Source organism: Pogona vitticeps, chromosome 2 (assembly GCF_051106095.1).
Source record: "Pogona vitticeps strain Pit_001003342236 chromosome 2, PviZW2.1, whole genome shotgun sequence".
In the NCBI taxonomy this organism is placed as follows: domain Eukaryota; kingdom Metazoa; phylum Chordata; class Lepidosauria; order Squamata; family Agamidae; genus Pogona; species Pogona vitticeps.
This window is the reverse complement of record NC_135784.1, coordinates 167,785,935-167,805,395: the sequence shown is the minus strand read 5'-3', so window position 1 is coordinate 167,805,395 and position 19,461 is coordinate 167,785,935. Positions and strand designations below refer to the sequence as shown.

Sequence of the window (19,461 nt, the reverse complement as noted above, 5' to 3'; positions counted from 1 at the left end):
GGTGATGTCTCTGCTTTTTAAGATGCTGTCTAGGTTCGTCAACATTTTCCTCTCAAGAAGCAGGCGTCTTTTAATTTTGTGGCTGCTGTCCCCATCTGCAGTGATCATGGAGCCTAAGAAAGTAAAATCTGTCACTGATTCCATATCTTCCCCTTCTACAGTATTTGCCAGGAGATGATGAGACCAGTGGCCATTATCTTGGTTTTTTTGATGTTGAACTTCAGGGCATTTTTGGCGCTCTCCTCTTTCACCCTCATTAAGAGGTTCTTTAATTCCTCCTCACTTTCTGCCATCAGAGTGGTATCATCTGCTTATCTGAGGTTGTTATTTCTTCTGCCAATCTTAATTCTGGTTTGGGATTCATCCAGTCCAGCCTTTTGCATGATGTATTTCTGCATATAAGTTAAATAAGCAGGGAGACAATATACAGCCTCGTCTCATTCCTTTCCCAACTTTGAACCAATCAGGAAATGACCTACCTGTGATTTATTGCAACTACAACATCAGGCAAATAGGCTTGCAGTTCTGTGCTTTATCCACAAGGTGGTGCTGGTGCTGCCACTATGGCTCGTGAAAGTTCATTTTGAAGCTCCGAGCTTGAGTGAGCGGAGGGTCTGTCCAGATGGGGAAATTTGGAACATTCTGTTTCACGCATAAAAGGTTCTTATCCTCAGTGTGATCTATTTTATCTCTCAGTTGAGATAAAACTCAAGGTTGCACTCACTTTATCTCTCACATCTCTCCTTCCATTTCAAATTGGAGATGTTTGCTCTCCCACGCAAAGGGCCCACAGAGGTCTGTGGTTTATTCATGAGTAAGGAGGCAGCAGGAACAGCATTACCCACGCAAGGGTACACTTCCCTCATTGTATCGCTGCTCCTCAACGGAGGCACATTAAGGATGTGCACTAGCAACAACATTCATATTTGGGATTTTAATTCAGAATTACAGTACTTGAGATTTGGAATTTTAAAAATTCAGAATTTCCGAGTATCCAGAACTCCATTACAGCCAATATGAGTAGTTATTATAATAACTATTCCCTCAAAGAAACAAAAACAGGCAACACATTTTTAAATGATTTCCCTGTGTCCTCTGACACCTTCCTATTGATCATGCCAAAGAAAAAGAGTGCACACCAACCACTACCAGTGCCTAGATATTAGGAAATGTATGTCATAGGCCTACAGATTGAACCCAGAACAGCCAGCCAGCAGGAAAGGCCAGCAGCAGTGAGGAGAGCAGAGGACAGGTTGCCCTGGGGAGGGGGCAGATATCCTGGGCAGCCCTGCCAGGCAGAACGGAGCAGCAGAGAGCCTGTGGCGGGTGGAAACTGTGCCAGCAGCAAGAGGCACAGCAGAGTCGAGTGAGTGAGCCCAGGCTTGGAGTGGCCATTGAAATAAAAAAAAAGACAGCAGGTGAAAGCACGGCGTCCCTAGTCCTGTGAGCAGAGCCATTTCCTCACACTTAAAGGGACCTTCAAGGAAGCCCAGGAATTAGAGTAGGCATCCTTTAGTCTCGAGAGACTGGTAATGTGCTCTGAATGGAGGTCTTGGAACAGCATCTAGTGTGGCTGAGGAGGCCAATTCGAGAGTGACAATCCTTTCCACACCGAAGACAAATCCAATCTGTCCCCTGTCCAGCTCTCTGATTTTGCTGCTTTTGTGACTTCCTCTTTGCCTTGGCCTGCTGGACAAGGGTCTCTTCAAATTGGGAGAGGCCATGATGTAATGCCTGCCTCCAGGCTGAAAGCTCAGGTGTCAGGGTTTCCCATCTGCTGAGGTCTATTCCTAAGGCCTTCAGATCCCGCTTGCAGATATCCTTGTATCGCAGCTGTGGTCTCCCTCTGGGGCGTTTTTCCCTTCACTAATTCTCCATACATTAGATCTTTTGGAATCTGATCATCAGCCATTCTCATGACATGCCCAAGCCAATGTAGACGTTGCTGCTTCAGGAATGTATACATGTTAAAATTCCAGCTTGTTCTAGGACTACTCTATTTGGAACTTTGTCCTGCCAGGTGATACAAAAAATGCGTTGGAGACAACGCATATGGAACGTATTCAACTTCCTCTCCTGCCATGCACAAAGGGTCCAGGACTCACTGCAGTACAGGGGTGTACTCGGGACACAGGCTCTATAGACCTGGATCCTGGTATTTGCTGTCAACTTCTTATTAAGCCATACTCTCTTTGTGAGTCTACAGAATATGGTGGCTGCTTTGCCAATGTGTTTATCCAGCCCAACATCTAGAGATGTCGGGCTGTGTTCTAACAAACACAGAAATAGCTTAAAAAACACATTACAAGAGTGTCAGGGATCGTTGAGCCGAGGTACACAAATTCATGAACAATCTCTAATTCTTGCATGGAGATGGTAATGGAGGTGAGTCCACGCCCTGGCCCATGACTTGTATTTTATTCAGGCTGATTGTTAATTCAAAATCTCGGCAGGCCTTCCTAAAATGATTCGTAAGTTGTTGGAGCTCTTCAGCAGAGTGGGCAACAATGGCTGCATCATCGGCAAAGAGGAAGTCCCACATGCATTTCAGATGGATGTTGGTCTTTGCTCTTGATCTAGAGAGATTAAAGAGCTTTCCATCTGATCTAGTCCGGAGATAGACACCTTTGTTTTTATACAATGTGACAATGTTTGCATCCTTCATGCCCTGTGGTACTCCACCTTCCCTCCAGCAAAGACAAAAGATTTAATACAGCTCAGTGATGATGATCTCTTTACAGCAGTTGAGTACTTCAACAGGGGTGTTATCCTTCCCAGGTGCCTTGCTGGAAGTGAGGAAATCCAAGGCCACTTTTATTTCTGCTAAAGTTAGTTCGCTGTCCAACTCTTCCAAGACTAGGGTTGGGGAGTGTGGGAGTTGGAGTCCCCAAAAGGGACTTTGAACACACACAGTCCAGGCGCTCACCTTCCCATCGATGCGCTCGGGTGCTGCTTGCGCCTGCCTGGCTTGGCAGGCAGCGCTCCGCTCACGCTGCCTTTCTGGGCTCCACGGGGGCTGGGCAGGCACAGCAGATCGCCAATCAGGCACGGTGGCAGCGGGAGGGGGCGAGGGCTGCACTCCAGCGCCGGCAGCAGATAATGAGGGGCAGGCGGGGACAGGGGAGCGTGGTCCTTCCACCTCTCCCCCTCCCATCCAAAATTATAAAATACTGTATACAAAAGCTGGATATTTTAAAGGTTTTTATCTTTGCCTGCCTGATGGAGGACATTAGGCTAAAAAGGAGGACATGTCCTCCTTCTGCCTGATGTTTAGCAACCCTATCCAAGACAGGCAGGCACTCAATGTTACTTAATGCCTCTTCAGTTACTACATTCTCTCTGGAATATAGCTCAGAGTAGTGCTGCACCCAGCATTCCATCTGCTGTGCTCAGTCCTGGATGATCACACCTGTAGCAGACTTCAAGGGAGAAGATTTCTTATGTATTGGACCTAAAGCCTGCTTGATACCGTCATACATTCCCTTGATGTTACCTGTGTCCGCTGCTATCTGTATCTGAGAGCAGAGCTGAAGCCAATAATCGTTGGAGCATCTGGCAGTCTGTTGGACTTTGCCATGAGCAAGTTGAAGAGCCTGCAAGTTGTACTCACTAGGACAGACTTTGTATGCCGCTAGAGCTCTCTTCTTTTCCTCGATGGCTGGCATCAGCTCCTCTGAATGGGCTTCAAACCAGTTTGGAAGGGGTGGAAAGGGAAAGGGGGAGGAAAGGAGTTTGTAAGGAGTGGAAAGGGAAAGGGGGAAGACAGAGGCCCAGGAATGGTAAGTTAACATCAAGGAAAATAACCTTTTCTACAGATCCAGGATCCATGTGTGAGCGGTATGGATAGCGTCCCCTGCCCAAGAGAACACTCTCTCACTGGGCACGCTAGTTGGTGGACAAGACAGCAGTCCCACTGCTGTATGCGTCTATCTCTGCCCCTACCTTGTCCTTCCTCTGGGGTGGTGTCTTCTCTGGAGTAGAGGCCCCTGCCATACTTCACTAGACAGTGTCCCAGAAACATTGCTCTGCTGTTGCAGGGGTGTGGGGGACTTGGATTCTAGAGGACTTCTTCTGCCACACCCACATTTCATACGGCCTGTAGACTCCACTCAAAGAAGTAGTATCTGATTCTGCTATAGGAGAAGAGAAACCCTTCCATTTAAAATTACATGAGTGCGCACACAATCTATTAATATATCATTCTGTATACTGTATAACAAAACCTTATTCTTTTGCCTGATATATCCCAAAGGGGCCTGATCTAATATTTATATTATTTTATATTTATATGTTGATTTTTAATGTATGAATCTATTAATTCCTAAAGAAATCACTCCAGGATGCCTGAGAAATAGGCTTCATTTTCACTTCTTCCTCCAGCAAGCAGAGACCTAGCCTTTTGCTTTCTAATCTATAGAAGTAAAAGGGACTCGGAATATTAGGAATTATTCTTACAGATACTGTATCTGAAACTATTGAATTCAGATTCAGATATATTTGGAACTATCCAAGTAAGGCATTATTGGGTGAATTCCAAATATTTCTGAATCCAAATGTGCAGCCCTGGTGCACGTACATAGGGAACTTCCAACATTTCTCATATAACGGTTCAGAAGAAGTCATTGGGTGACTATGTGCAGGCTGTCTCTGCACTATTTGAAAATGAGGCACCTATAACTGTTTGGTCCACCATGCCACAGCTTGCCCCCTTCTTCCTGAGCAGCAGGCAGATGCCAATGACAGTTTCTCATGCCTGGGAATTCCCCACAAATCAATTAATGCTGTCCAAATTACCTAGTCAACAATGAGAAGCAGCTTCCTTGCAGATGAGGTCAACCCAAAGCAACAAGTAAAGTTAATGGTTCCAGAAATAAAGCAAGCTTTGTGTATCTGCTGCTCTCTTTTGCCTAGGATTGTTAGCCAAACAAACAGTCCAGATAGGGTTTTGCCAGGATTTTTAACAGTTCAATCTATAGAAGCTCAGATGGGTCTGACATTTGTTACAGCAAGGAAAGAAACATGCATGGTTAAAGGTATGAATATTTCAGCTGGTAGCCATTAGGTGAAAAATTGGCAACCATAACTTTGTTACTTGCTGAAAAATGAGCTAATATGGTGTAATGGTTAAATTGTCAGAGTACGAAAGGGAAGATATGAGCAAATATTGGCTCTCATGCCCATTCAGCTCTGCAATGTGCTAAGTTTACATTAGCCTTTCTCTCCCTGTGCCGCTTTCTCTCTTAGCATACCTTACTTCACAGGGTGTTTTGTGAGAATTAAAAAAAATAGGATGGGGGAAAGCAAAAGTGAAGCATCTGGAAATATTTGGAAGGTGGCCGTGGAAAAAAAGGGAGTAATTTTTTAAAAAATTACGACAGACAGCAAAGCATAGTGAATCTCAGCACCAAACAAAATTAGTACAGTGGTGCCTCGCATAGCGATTGCTCCATGTAGCAATGAAATCGTTTTGCGACACATTTTTTGCGATCGCAAAAGCAATAGCTTTGCGATGGTCCCTATGGGATATTTTCGCTTTGTGATGATCGCAAAGCCCCCATTTTCGCACATTTTCGCACAGCGGTTTCAAAATGGCCACCGGGTAAACAAAATGGCCGCCCGCTGTTTTCTGGGACGGATTCCTCACTTTAGAGGCACCGGAAATGGTGGCGCTATGGAGGATCTTTGCTTAAAGGTGAGTTTTAAGCCCATAGGAACGCATTAATCATGGTTTAATGCGTTTCTATGGGCTTTTTTATTTCGCTTAGCAATGTTTTCGTTTAGCAGCAATTTTTTCGGATCGAATTAACATTGCTAAGCGAGGCACCACTGTATTCAAAAATGGGAGTTTAAATGTAAGCAATCCTGGGGGAGAAAAAAGAAGAAATGTAAAGAGCCATTTTGATTTTATTTCATAAGGGTCTCTTCAGCTTGTGAATTGTCTCTTGAATATGCCAGTCCTTCTGATGCTAAAATGAATTACTACATTACCTTAAAAGAAAAATTGACCAAGCCTAATTTGTTAGATATGGGATTTTTGGATTTTCTGGACTAGAAATAGCATAATTCTCCATTATGGATGTTTTACTTACCTTACAAACACCTACCTGGGAGAAAGGCCCACACTGGACATCTTTGAAGCTTATCCAGGTCTGGTTCCACCTAAGTGTCCTGTTCCTGCCCCAGTGCTAGCTGGGAGTTTTCCTTCTGAGCAGGAAGTGTGGGCAGAGCCAGGCCTAGCTAAGCCATCCAATGTAGGCCCATCTCCCAGGTACCTCACATTTGGATGTTTGTATAGTAGGCAGAAGTCCTAGAATGAAGAATGCCCAGAAAATCTGAAAATGGATGATTTTTGCTACTGGGATAGGCTGACCCTGAGCTAGGGTTTTAGCTTGCCTTCCTCACAAGATGAGGCTTCAAAAAACAAACAAACAATTTGACTGTGGTGACTTCTTCAATTGAAACAGCTAAGCTCTGGTGTATAGGCTGCGATCCACACCTTCTTAGATGGGAGAAGGTCCCATTGAACTTGGTGGGGCTTCTGAGAAACACAGCAATGATTTTACTGTTCATGTATATAAACTGTTACATCAGGAAGATATTAACTCAATAGACATCATATCTAAGTCTATAATCTTTCTACAACATATGAGAAGAACATTCCTTAAATCTATTTGCCTTAAGCTGGTTGTTGCACTAAAGCACCACAAGGCGGCATTAAGAGCAGCATATCCAGAAGGTGCCATAAAGAAACATTTCACACAAGGATAATGTGAATGGGGATATTTTTGTTTTTGTTTTGATTCAGAGGAATTAAGAAGATGAATATCGTACAACACAGAGTTATGCACAGGCTTAAAAGTAAACCCCATCCAAATGTACACTGTTACTAGGAGGTGAGAAGAACACTGCATATTTCTTAAAACACTGACTTTTAATTTTCTGTAACATAACCAATACAAAATCTGAATGCATTTTATTTTGTAGAAGTTTTAATAATCTAGAATCTTGGAACTGCAAAGGGACCCTATGGATCGTTGAGTCCAGCCCCTCTCAAAGAGGCACAGTGGGGAATCAAACTCCCAGTATCTGGTGCTGTAATCAGATATCTAAACTCTTGAGCTACCCAGCAGTTTTCAGTTCAGAAAACATGTACACCACCTAGCTGTTAATTAAATATTTTTAGACCTCTTTTCCTCTATTTTTAAAAGCAGAATTTTGCTACATGCATCTGTCATGTTCCCGCGTACCCTTGATTGTTTCACCAAGTAAAGGTGCATGCTACGTGTCATTCAGCTGCCACCAGTTGATTACATCAACATTGTTCACTACTAATGACAGAGGTCCGGGCAATGTATCATTTAAGAACCAAGTAGAAAATGTTTATAGTTACAGGTGATACAAGTCTAGTCAATATCATTAGCTCTCAACTAAAACAACCTTCTCCCTTCTCATTTGGTCTAGGAAGGTGACCCGTTCCTGGTTCTAGCCACTTGTTAAGATACCGAGTTAAACGTGCCCCAAGTTGAGCAAGACTTCTCAGTTTTCTTTGAAATAGATCGAAATTTTTTCCTGAGATGCTCCGAATCAATCTCAAATTGTGAATACACCATCTTTCAGTAAGCCTCAAAATCTCTAATTTGTTCAAGAGGCATCTGTGAATAGATCTCAGATAAAACTCCCCCTATTTGTAACTTTAAAATTATCATCCTCTCCTCACCCTTAACCCCGAAGTCCCAACAAACTCTCTCAAAGGAAATCAGGAAAGATTCAGGGCAATCTCCTTTCCAATATTGGGGAAAAATTTTAGATTGATATTTGAGGGATATCCCACACTGGAATTATTATTATTATTATGGGCAGCTATTTCCAATTTCTTCATCTCAATTTGGAACTGCATTTCTCTTTGCCTGTTCTCTTGCTTAAATTCCCTTTCCCTTTTCCTTGCAAGTTCTCTGATTTTTTTTCTTTTTCTAATTCTAACTGGTTTTTCATAGCTAACTCCTTCAGTTTGAATTTCTATGCCAGCTTCCATTTCTCAAAATCTTGGGAGCTTTGGATATTTTCGACTTCTGAGGCAATTATTACTGGTCCCTCAGTTTCTTCATCACTTTGAATTTGAGGGTTTCCATTTCCCTCAGCACCCTGGAGCTCCACCTATGCGTCCATAACCAACTTTTTATTTCGTTTGGGCGGCATAAGCAGTACAATTTCTTATTAAATTGGACTGGTTCTTTTCCTTCACAAGAATCAAAAGGACCTCTTCTTGGGATTCCCCAGACCTGGGTTTAGAAGCCCCGAAATTAAGTCTTCCACAAGACTCTAACAGGTAATCACTTCTTACGTCACAGATCCTAACCCCTTTTCTCTCCAGACTCAAGAAAATTCAATTTCATAATGGATTGTTTTGGATCCCTCCATTATGCCACCAATTTGTCACATTTCCGCAGGGCCCTTGGTTGTTTCACCACACAAAGGAACATGCTACGTGTCATTCAGCTGCCACCAGTTGATTACATCAACATTGTTTACTATTAATGACAGAGGTCTGGGCAATGTATCATTTAAGAACCAAGTAGAAATTGTTTATTGTTACAGGTGATATCAATATTGTTAACTCTCACCTAAAACAACCTTCTCCCTTCTCATCTCCACTCACTCTACTCTCCCTCCTTTTCTTCTTCCCCACTTAACGCCGCCCCACCAACTCCTCTTGGTACATGCAAATCTTAACATAAATATTGATAAGCAGGGTGAATGCTACAGTATCTCTTGCTTCCCCATTTAAATTTATGATCTCATATGCATGAACACATGCTCATGTACTTGCTGAGTAGATTCCTCTTTCGAGCAGTCCTTAACAAATTTAAAAATAGCTGAGGTTTTGTTCCAGTGCTATACTATCTAAGAAATGAAACTCATAGCAGACCCTGGATATGTGTTTGGGAAATAAAACTACACCATCTAGAATCCGTCATCCAGATCATGTTGGCTGAGGGACTGTTCCTACAAGAAGGGACCACAAGGACCATCAAGTCCAACTCTCAGGAAATGGAGTAAAATCTGTAAAGTCCACAATTTTAAAGTTTCAGTTTTTGGACTACAGAATTTAGTCTACTAAATTACTTCTGTAATTTCAGAATTACAGAAAACAATTTTGCCAATAAACTCTGCTGTATAATGGTTACAGATATACCCATTCTCTATGGACAAGACTCATTAAATTTAGTAGGACATGAATCTGAGTTCAAAGAGCCATACCAAGATAAATGGATTAGTTCCTTCTTGTCATCTGAAAGCTCTTTCCAGAAATTTAAGATTCACAGCAACCATATGCTCAGCATCAAAGACAACAATAAAACCAGCAGAACTTTCTAATAATTTGTATGCACCCTCCTCTCTCCCCACAACTGTACCTTTCTCCTGAGCAGCAAGCACCCTCAGTTTATCTTCCATAAGCCTTGGGAAAATAAACGGGAACTGACACTTTCGGGAAGGCCATAGAATAATAGACTCATAGACCTGTCAAATTGTAAAGCTGGAAGGGACCACAAGGACCATCAGGTCCAACTCCTTGCCAAAGCAGGAAATGCAGTGAGATCTGTAATGTCAGAATTTTACTCCCACCATTTCACTCCACCTAGATAATCCGGGTGGTCTGGGAACAGAATATTACATCAGCCACCATCCACTGCACCTTAAAGCAGTAGGAGAGCTTAAGGGTGTTAGGGTGAGTGTGATAGTGGCTGATGGCATGGCCCTCTCAGCTTTTTTTTTTACCCGGGATGTTGGCAAGTCTTTGGTCCAAGTCACAAGTCCAAGTCTGAATCTTTGACACCAAGGCCCAAGCCTGCGTCCCTATTAAAACAAACTTTTTAACCACAGAAACAAAGGGAGTGTTTGAGTGGATTCTGCGTCAAGTCACTGGAGGGAAAACCCTAAACTGAGTCGGAGTCAAGCCACCAGTGTGACTTAAGTCCAACTTGACAGCAATCCCATGACTGAAGTCCCATCCCTGGCCTTTAGGGCCTGAGGCAGCTGCCCCCACCTCTGCCTGCCCAAGAGTGGGATCAGCCTAATAGCAAGTGCTTCTGTTTATCTGTGTGGTAGAAAAAAAGTTTTATCTGCTATCTCCCATTGAGGGGCCTGAGTCCCCTAGTCTTCTCATCTGCTAGCTTCCACTTCAGCTCTCGCTTCTCTCTGGGACTTGCCCTCCCGCATTCTAACCTACAACTTCTCCCACCACTGTATGACCTCTTGGCTTCCTCTCAGCCTTCAGAAGAAATAAAAGATGTATGCAAAGTATTGTTCACTCATGAGCTGAGCAGAACAGAGGAAGTGCCTTCTTGCTGCTCCTCTGAACTGGAAAAAGCCCCTGAGAAGACTTAGGAGGATCCTAGTAGCTAGCTGCCTTGTTCCTCCTGCTTGCGCAGATCCCTGTGACAGGGATCAGGAACCAGTGTGAAGCGCCCTGGAACTCTGAGTGGCCGAAGACCATCAAAGGTTGGTTAATCTGTCTGCTTTCCTGTGTATTTGATGAGCAATTGCAGTGCTTTGCCTTGAACTTTGCCTAAGGTGACAAGTGGGGAAGGGTGATAAACTGCCCAGGAAAAAAAACACAAAAGCTGCTGGTTTAGAGGGACTTTCCATTCAAGTCACTTGTTCTGCTCTCAAGTGCCTTACAAGAACTGCTCAGTGTTCACTGGACATGGCACAGAAATCCAGAGGAAAAAAATGTTTCCCGCCTGCCCAGATCTGTGCAGTGAGGGCACAGCTCATGCTGCAACAACACTGGCTGATTTAAAAAGCAGGCAAGCTTACAGGCAGATGGGTTCCTAATAAGTGCTATCTTTAAACCAGGGCTCATCCCAGATACTGAACCTTTCAAATACCTCTTTCTCTCTCGCTTCTTACCCCAACTCATTCTGTTTTCATACTGCTGTCTTTGTTTCTTGAGACTGAAGACCTATGAGGTTTTCAGGCACTCTATAAGTATTTATTAAACTTTTTTTTTAAAGATAAATTGATTGATGAATGACAGGTCTCTCTATATACATGGTAGACAAATGGAAATGTCATAAATCTATACACAGATGTGGTAATGTTTGTGGCATAGTTGTGAAGTTCATGTTTGTCCATTTACCTAAAGCAGCCGTTCTTAACGGGGGTCTTATGGCCCTTTGGGTGCCCCTGGCCCATTTGAGGGGGGGCATAGACTGGAAACAATTCTTCACACACTACCTTATTTGTTTGCTATGCAACAAATTGCATTTGTTATGCAATTTATACAATCCTGATTCAATCTGTATTTTCTTTCATATTGTGTTTATGGCCGTGGCCAGAAAAATATTGAGAAAGGCCACCCTAGCTGTTCAAACTACATTGTAGTGACTGCTGGAATTTACAATGCAGCAGGGCTGTTTTTACTGTATATTCTTGGATGCTAAGCGCAAAACCATTGGCTAGTCCACAGCCTCTTCACACAGCTTCATACAACCCGACTGACTGTAGGAGATGTTTTGGCTACCTTTGACAGAACATTTCCCTGTGAAGTTTCTTCTGCTTAAAATGTATTAATAGTTTTGATGTGCTGTGGATTGCAGTTCTTTGTTTTGCCCTCCCAACTGCTTGTGAAGTTTCGCAGACAATGAACTGAGGCTGAGCAACATGGCCAAGATTATTCAATGAGTTCATTGCTGAGAAGTGGAACGTGGTTCCAAGTAAACGGCATACGAAAGCCAGCCCTCTGTACCCCACTAGTTGTTCTACCACATTTAATATGATTTATTCCATATTTTAGGAAGGAAAATTATTACTTCCTATCATGTTTAATTGGTCCCTACTTTGTCTTATTTTCCCATTCGCCTTTCCTTGGAGAACAGAACGTCTATACTATTTTCTAAATTTTTCATAGTCCTACTCTCTTGTCATTTTATAGACATGCCCTGTGAAGAAAGGTTAAGATAATGTTCTGGTATTTCTACTTCTCCCATCTATAATTTTAACGTCATGCCAGTGGTTCTTCACATTATGTGCAATGGACATTCTTCAAAGAGTAGCATATATTCTCACGACTGCATACATCATGAGAAGATGGGAAAAGTCTCCATTATTGCATGGACAGTACATCAAACCTCTGTTCATGCGTGGGAGACTCATATAGCTGAGGGGCGGGTGGCTATTTTACTAACTGCTAAAGTGGAAACTTCAAACTGCCATGCTATTTTAAGTTCAAAAATTTAAACTGAAATATATTTTAACTCTTATGAATTGGGGGTGCAGCATTTGAGTTCCACAGTCACGTTCTGATGTAAAATCTACAAAGAACCAGACCAACAGTACTTGTTTTCTACAGCATTGCGACCCGCAGAGTCATAAACCATGTCCCCAAGTATGGGATATTTTTCCCTCCAGAGACAAACCCTGCTTGGGACAAGAGTTGTCCATTTAAAGAAGAAGAAGAAGAAGAAGAATGTATGGTGTTTTGCCATTGGGGCACATTTTTTTTACATCTAAGACAATAAAATGCCTTCTTGTTCAAACGAACCACAATGCTGAGGCACAGTGATGAACTCCAGTTGTTAGTTCGTTTGTTCCACTCAGAGAGAGAAGGGAGAGTTACAGTAGAATTGTTAGTATCTTTTGGTTTGGAAACTTCTTAAATGCTTTTACACGACATTATTCTAAAATAAACAAATAAATAAAATCATAGAATCATGGGAGTTGGAAGGGGCCTATAAGACCATCGAATCCAACCCCCTGCTCAATGCAGGAATCCGGATCAAAATACTGTACTGGAGATCGGACAGAGGGCTGTCCAATTTTCTTTTGATCTGACCAGTGTAATAGATTATTTTGAAAAAAGAACCTTACAGATACTGTGCAAGGACACAAAAGGAAAAGATACGGAAAGAACAGGAGAAGGGGAAATGAAAATTCAGTCAGTAAGTCTTAATGCCACAGTTTTATGGTGTATTTTATTTGCCAACTGAGCATAATATTTCATGCTTCTGATTGTTCTAGTCTATAAACACACATGCCACAAAGCTATTAGGTCTCCAATGTGCTACAATACTGGGAATTGGTGAGTGCTAATTATAGTGATCTATCTCTGTTTCAATAAATTCCCAATAGTGAAAAGATTTTTTAAAAAGCTATTGAAAATAAGAACTTCCATATTAAATAAATATGTATAAACTATACAGTATTAAATTTGACCAATGTTTCATATATTCAGTGTTTTTTTCTAATATTTCTCAAAGTATGTTAGATGTCTGTAAAGTGAACATAGAATGGATTTTGGATAATCCAAAAATGCTGGTAAAATTGATGCCCACTGTTTGATATAATTAAAGTCTACTTGTTTTTTAATGGGGAGGAATGAGGAAATACTATGCATGAAAGTGACTTTCAGAAAGGCAGGCATTGGGGTTTAAAGGCTTTAAAATATGCTTAAATATTATTGCTTTCCAGGGGATCTCAGCCTGATTCACACAGGCAGTCTTCTAGGAATGTACATACATTTGATAACTAACAGTAGAAAGTGTGAATGGACTAGCCTGAAGTGATTTTATAGTGTTTCTCTGAGCCATTAGATTTGTGATAGCATGACTCACTTGCTAAATCTTGTCAGCACCAGATACTGAATTAATTGTTTGAGCCAGTTCTTTCATCTATTTAGGCTCATCGTTTTTTAAAAGCAGCTTTTCCAACGGCACAAATGTTTTGTCAAATTCTGCACACTAGAAAAAGAAGGTGGTGGTAGAGAGTGAACACAGGGTGTTATTTACTGCTTGCTTACACCCTGTGTAAGTGGTTATTTCTTCACAGTAAACAAGAGCTCTTATTGACTATACAGTGATGATTCATTTACAAACCTGCCCTTGTTCAGGAACAAAATTATTTGCACCTGCTGTGTTGTCAAATTTCTGCTCTCAGAATTAGAATGCCTCAAACACTGCCCCCCCCCCTTAGATTAACAATAACCGTTAAATGCTTTAAAAAGTCTGGAAAAGTGTATATGTCTTCACGTTTATATACATTTCCATTCCAGTCTCTTGTTTGGGTAGACAGCCTTCTCCTTTCAATAACACATAAATCAGAAGATCTTGCCATAGTTCAACACATTTGTTCTCCTTTAACAATCCCTTTTTAAATTTTATATCCCATGTCAACTTACTGTTAACAGCTACTTCCTAGACTTCATTATGCTGTTCAGTTAATTGAAACATATACTTCCGTTTCCAGTCTCTCACAATCACTCATCTAGCCACTGTCAGAATTAAATCTTTCTTTGCCAAATTACACCAGTCTTCTTCAAAAAGAAGCAAAAATGCCATTTTTGGGCAAATGTCTATTGTTAATTGTACATTTCCCCTATTTCTTTAAATACTGACTTCCAAAATTTTGATACTTTTCCACATTTCCACCACATATGGTAATAGGTACTGACATCTTGTCCACATCTCCAACATATTTTAGAATACCCAGAATCCATTTTTAATTTCACAGGAGTCAGCTACCACCTCTGTATCCATTTGTAGAAATTTTATTCTGACAGATATGGATTTAAAACATTTATTTCTCTATATATTATTTCATATATCAGTGCTTACTTGCTTAACAAAAAAATCCCTATTATTTTACAAGCTTCTTGATAATTTTCTAGTCCTAACAATGCGTTATATTGAAATCCACAAATGCCAGCACAGCTTCAACAAAAGAGAAGAAAGCCTAAAACTCAACAAAGCCTGGCTCCCAGCACTGAAAAATATAGCCTGCAAAAGGTCAACAAACTCTACCCAGCCACAAGGACCGGTGATCACTGCACACAAAAGACTAGCTAATGACACCCATCAATCGCAGTGACAGATCATCTCCCCCCATCACAACAATACACCCATAACAAAAAACACCCTGATCACCGTAATCACCCAATTTCCTGAAAAGGACAAAAAGCTGATCCCACAGCTATAAATACTCAACTATCCCACACACTGCATCAGAACACAGAGTTCTAACTCCTGTCCTCTGAAGATGCCAGCCACAGAGACTGGTGAAACGTTAGGAAGAAAAACCTCCAGAACATGGCCAAACAGCCCAAAATACCTACAACAGCCATCAGATCCCAGCCATGAAAGCCTTTGAAAATGAGGATACAATGCCTTATATATCTTAGCCACCATCTCCGGGCTAGGACTTTTCCTTCTCTCTTTGAATTATAATTTACTCAACATGTACCTTTACACTTTTCCAATTTTTTTATCTGATTATCAAACTGAATCTAATTCCCATTTTTTTTCTGTCAGGTTTTCTGACTACATGTGTTTATTCCCAAATGCACATTTTATATGCAACTGTATTTAAAAAGACCTTTGTCTAACCTTCTCTGGTTCATATCGGTCTTTTTTAAAATCTCTTTCTTTCAAACCTTTCTCTATTTTCTCAGAATACAACAATCCCTTAAAGATGTATTCAGATAGAAAGACTTTGCTGATTATGTAATGGATTATAGGTTAAACACCAAGGTTTAATTGTAGCAGGACACAGACTAAAATGTTTGCTTTTTAACTGTTTAGGGGTGATGTTTATAAGGCGGATGCAGAAGGTAGATTGGTAGTGCTTGTCATGATTTGCGATTAGCAAGAACTACTGATTTCCCAATGGTTTCCTTAGTCCTACTGTGTTTTTCTGAAGTCTATGACTTCCATTCATTTCTGATATGCAAAGTACTTCCTAGACCTAAGAATCTGTTAATTGTATCATAATCTAGTTGGAGAATCTTTGAGTTCTTCCATTAAAAAAAACCAAAGCAAATTTAGCCAGCCTGGAGGCTGCTGACTCTCTTAACTCATCGTTGCTGTCTTATCAGATCAGACACATTTAGTAGTACTATTTTCAGCACAACCAAAAATCTGCAGCTCCTATTTGAAACTGGTGGGCGCACAGCAAACCACCATGACACTGTCACGTACTCCCCCCCCCCCACATGGCAGGAAAACAAAGTTGCTTCTCTTTCTTGCATGGGTGCTTCTTCATACCCATTGTGTTTGTGTCTGATGTCACAGCTGGTGTGAAACGCGCAGTGCAGTGCAGTCAAATTCAATCAGACTTGCAGGAGGGGAGGGAGCAATAGGAGAAGAGTGCGTGGAAAGAAGGCAGTTCGACAGCGATTAATGCAACTTTAAATGGCTGGGTTCTTGATTTCGCTCCAGTGTGGAGGTGTCAGGATGATATGAGGCTTTTCCCAATGCTAAAAGAACCCAATGGGGCTTTACCCACTTTAAACAAATTTAAATCCACACAACCTTTTTTCTGATGGCTTATCAGTCAGTAAAGAGTTATTTGAGGGGTGTGTGTGTGTCACTTATAATTAAAAAAAATGTCATGACTGTATTAAAGATAAATTGTATCTGTCTGCCTGTTCATCTCTTATTCACACCCAGAATTACATTCAGCCACCTTTTATTCTCTACAGAGATAGCCATTTTGCAGCAAGACTAAGGCAAGTTATCACAGCACCTTCAACACAGACAAGAGTTTATGATGGCCTAAGATTTATGAACCGCTTCAATCTTCATGCATCTGATGTAGTAGGCTGTTATCACAAAAGCCTGTGCTTCTTTTCTTCAAGTAAAATGCAATCAGAGCACCAGTTTGTTTAATGTAAGAAGGTGACAAAATGCTTTCAAGACACTGTTAATGAAAGCCTTGTATTTCGCCCACTTGACAGCTTCCTCTTGAGTGCGGCTGAGGAATTAGTCAGAAGAAAGGGCCTTTCAATGCCTTTTCTTACCTGGCAGTCAAGATCTTTGAACAAAACAAGATATACTTTTGAATAAGGGTACAGAGGGTTGCCTCAATATCGATGTATTATCTCACAGGAAGGAGATGTGATGAATGTTCATTTAATTACTCTTCCCTCTTTTATAGGTAAAATAATATAAAGGCAAAATAAAAAGATAAGAGGAAATCAGTCATTAATTTCCTTTCTCTCCTGAGAACGGAATGGTATTGGGATAATTAATAATGTACATTTCAAAGCCTACTACTCACCATTCCCCCCCAAGCCCAAAGAACCAAAAGCTGGCAGTACCCACTAACTGGAAATTTTTAATTTATGTTTGGAAATATCTTCATTTAGAGGCTAAAAAACATAAAAACAAGCTGTGACACTTTAAAGACTACCAAACTTATTTCAGTGTAAATTTTTGTGGATTTCATAGACAATCCACTTTTTTTCAGACATAGAACTTTGCTTGGAGTATCTTGCTTGTGAGTAGAATTAGAGAAGAGTATTGGCCTCCCCCGGATGAGCCCTGATATTATGGGGAATCTGGCACTGTATATGGAGAGGTACAGGCTGGCTGGACAGCTCAGTCAGGGTGTACCTATCCAGGGAAGATCTTCTGGACTGGTTTAGGTCATTTAAAAGTATCCTGCAGCAGTTAAATCACTGTTATAATTAATTATCCTGGACCATTTTCAGGGCAAGAGTCCACACCGTAATTCACATCGCTACAATTGATGCTGCAATCATAGGTCCTTCATCCTCCTTTGTCGTTAACATTGCCCTCTTCCCTGCCTTTAAAAAAAATTACAAGTGACACAGCAGTTAATTCATATGACAACTTATGAAACTGCAGTGCTTATCTGACACAGCAGTAAATTGGAAAGGCATAATAATAATTTTAAGAAATTGTTTGGAGGAGATACAAGAGGGGCATGTTCCAATTGTACTGGCATACCCTTTGGTGGGGCACAGGACACTCGCAAAGCCAGGACCTCTCCCTCAGGCAAGTTACTCTTGTCTTGCCTTTGAACTATTTTTTGTTTAATTGTGCTTTTGCAATATAGCACTCTTGTTACCTAAGCGCTGCAGTTTCACAAGCTGTCATATCAGTGTAGTGCTATGTCACTTGCCAAAACTTTTTAAAAAGAGATGCTGCACTGTCAGTGTCACCTTGGAAGCAAATTGCCCCTGCCCGTTTGGACTGATATAAAAAAATCTCATATGCCAGAAAATGAAAAAAAGGTTTGCAAGAGCAATTGTTACCAATAAAATAAAATCAAAAAATACTAGCCCCTACCAGCTGACCAAAAAGCAACAAATGCCTGTGAAAAAAGGCAATACTTGTCTTAGTTGTATTGTCAATGTATTTTCCCTCTACAAACTTTAGCACAAACTATGCAGGGTAAATTGCAGTGTAGTCCACCCTGAGTTAGGTGTCTTGTCATGGAATCAGAGGGCGGGGGGTTCCATAAAGCCCCCGGGGAGATAAGCCAGCCTTTCTCAAATGGGAAGACAGAAAAGAACCATAAAGAATTACTGTAGTTGCCTCTGAGTGCATACAGAGTGCACAAGCTGCCGAATTGCTACCTACAACTGTGATCAGCTAACCACATCCAAGACTGTAAATTCAAGGTAGGACTGAATTCTGGTTTATAGCATGTTGGTTAACCCCCCCTTCCCATGTTTTAAATGAAAATAAATCATATCCTGTATGTGCTGTTTCTAGGAACATTTTGGGTAAAAACATTTAGGGTGGAGCCGTTTTTCACTTCTGAGTGACAAAAAAGAAAAGATGTCGTGGTATTTCCAAGTTGCTGTTTTCTCTGAGTGAAGACAGCAGAACAATACTTACTTCTTCTTTTGGGAATTGCTGTTTGTTCAGAGTTCAGCAAAAGTATGTTCAGCCATAGGGCAGGCAGTTCTGAAGCACCCTTGCAAATGGCTTTTCATACAGCATTTATTTATTTATTTATTTATTTATTTATTTATTTATTTATTTATTTATTTATTTATTTATTTATTTATTTATTTATTTATTGGATTTCTATCCTGCCCATCTAGACCAAAGGTCTGGATTACAGAGATGAGCACAGTGCTACATTTATGCATCAGCTAAGCAAAGTACACTTTAGAACCTCAGATTATGGGGACCTTCTAAATACGTTTATTTCTCTATCATTATATTATTTATTCCTTATATAACTGAATCAAAGGATCTACACTCTTAAACGGACACAGAATTATTGCAATATACATACATACATACATACATACATACATACATACATACATACATACATACATACATACATACATACATACATACATACATACATACATACATACATACATACATTAGCTAGGTTGTTAGTGTTCAGTTGCATCCTTTATGTGAGTGTTCCATTTGATTTGTTTATTGATCATGATGTTGATGGTGCACGCTTGAGGGAGATTTAAATCTCTCCCCATAGCTGTTTTTTATTCAAAATTGTACATCCCACCTCAAGAAAAAAAAAGGAAAACCCACTGGTCAGTAGGAATGGAAGTTCCTGCCTCCAAAAGACTTGAGAGAAGGATATATGCAGATATAAAACTTGGTTATTTTTGTTCTAACTAATCTTTTTGTTAGAATTAATACAATTTAATCAAGTAAATTCTGACTTTTCAAGGTT

The 19,461-nt window shown here is 40.7% G+C and overlaps 1 protein-coding gene across 3 annotated transcripts in view; it reads left to right on the top strand.

The window, feature by feature from the left end:
* Positions 1–3,132: 3,132 nt before the first annotated feature.
* Positions 3,133–19,461, top strand: part of ITGB7 (integrin subunit beta 7) — a 52,930-nt gene continuing 36,601 nt past the window's right edge. For 2 of the 3 annotated variants that reach the window (XM_072991144.2, XM_072991142.2), the window contains exon 1: positions 3,133–10,500. The gene's annotated coding sequence lies outside the window, so the exon portion shown is untranslated. Of the gene's footprint in view, positions 10,501–16,474; positions 18,422–19,461 lie in introns of all 3 variants that reach the window. The other variant, XM_078384671.1, reaches the window with a different exon arrangement.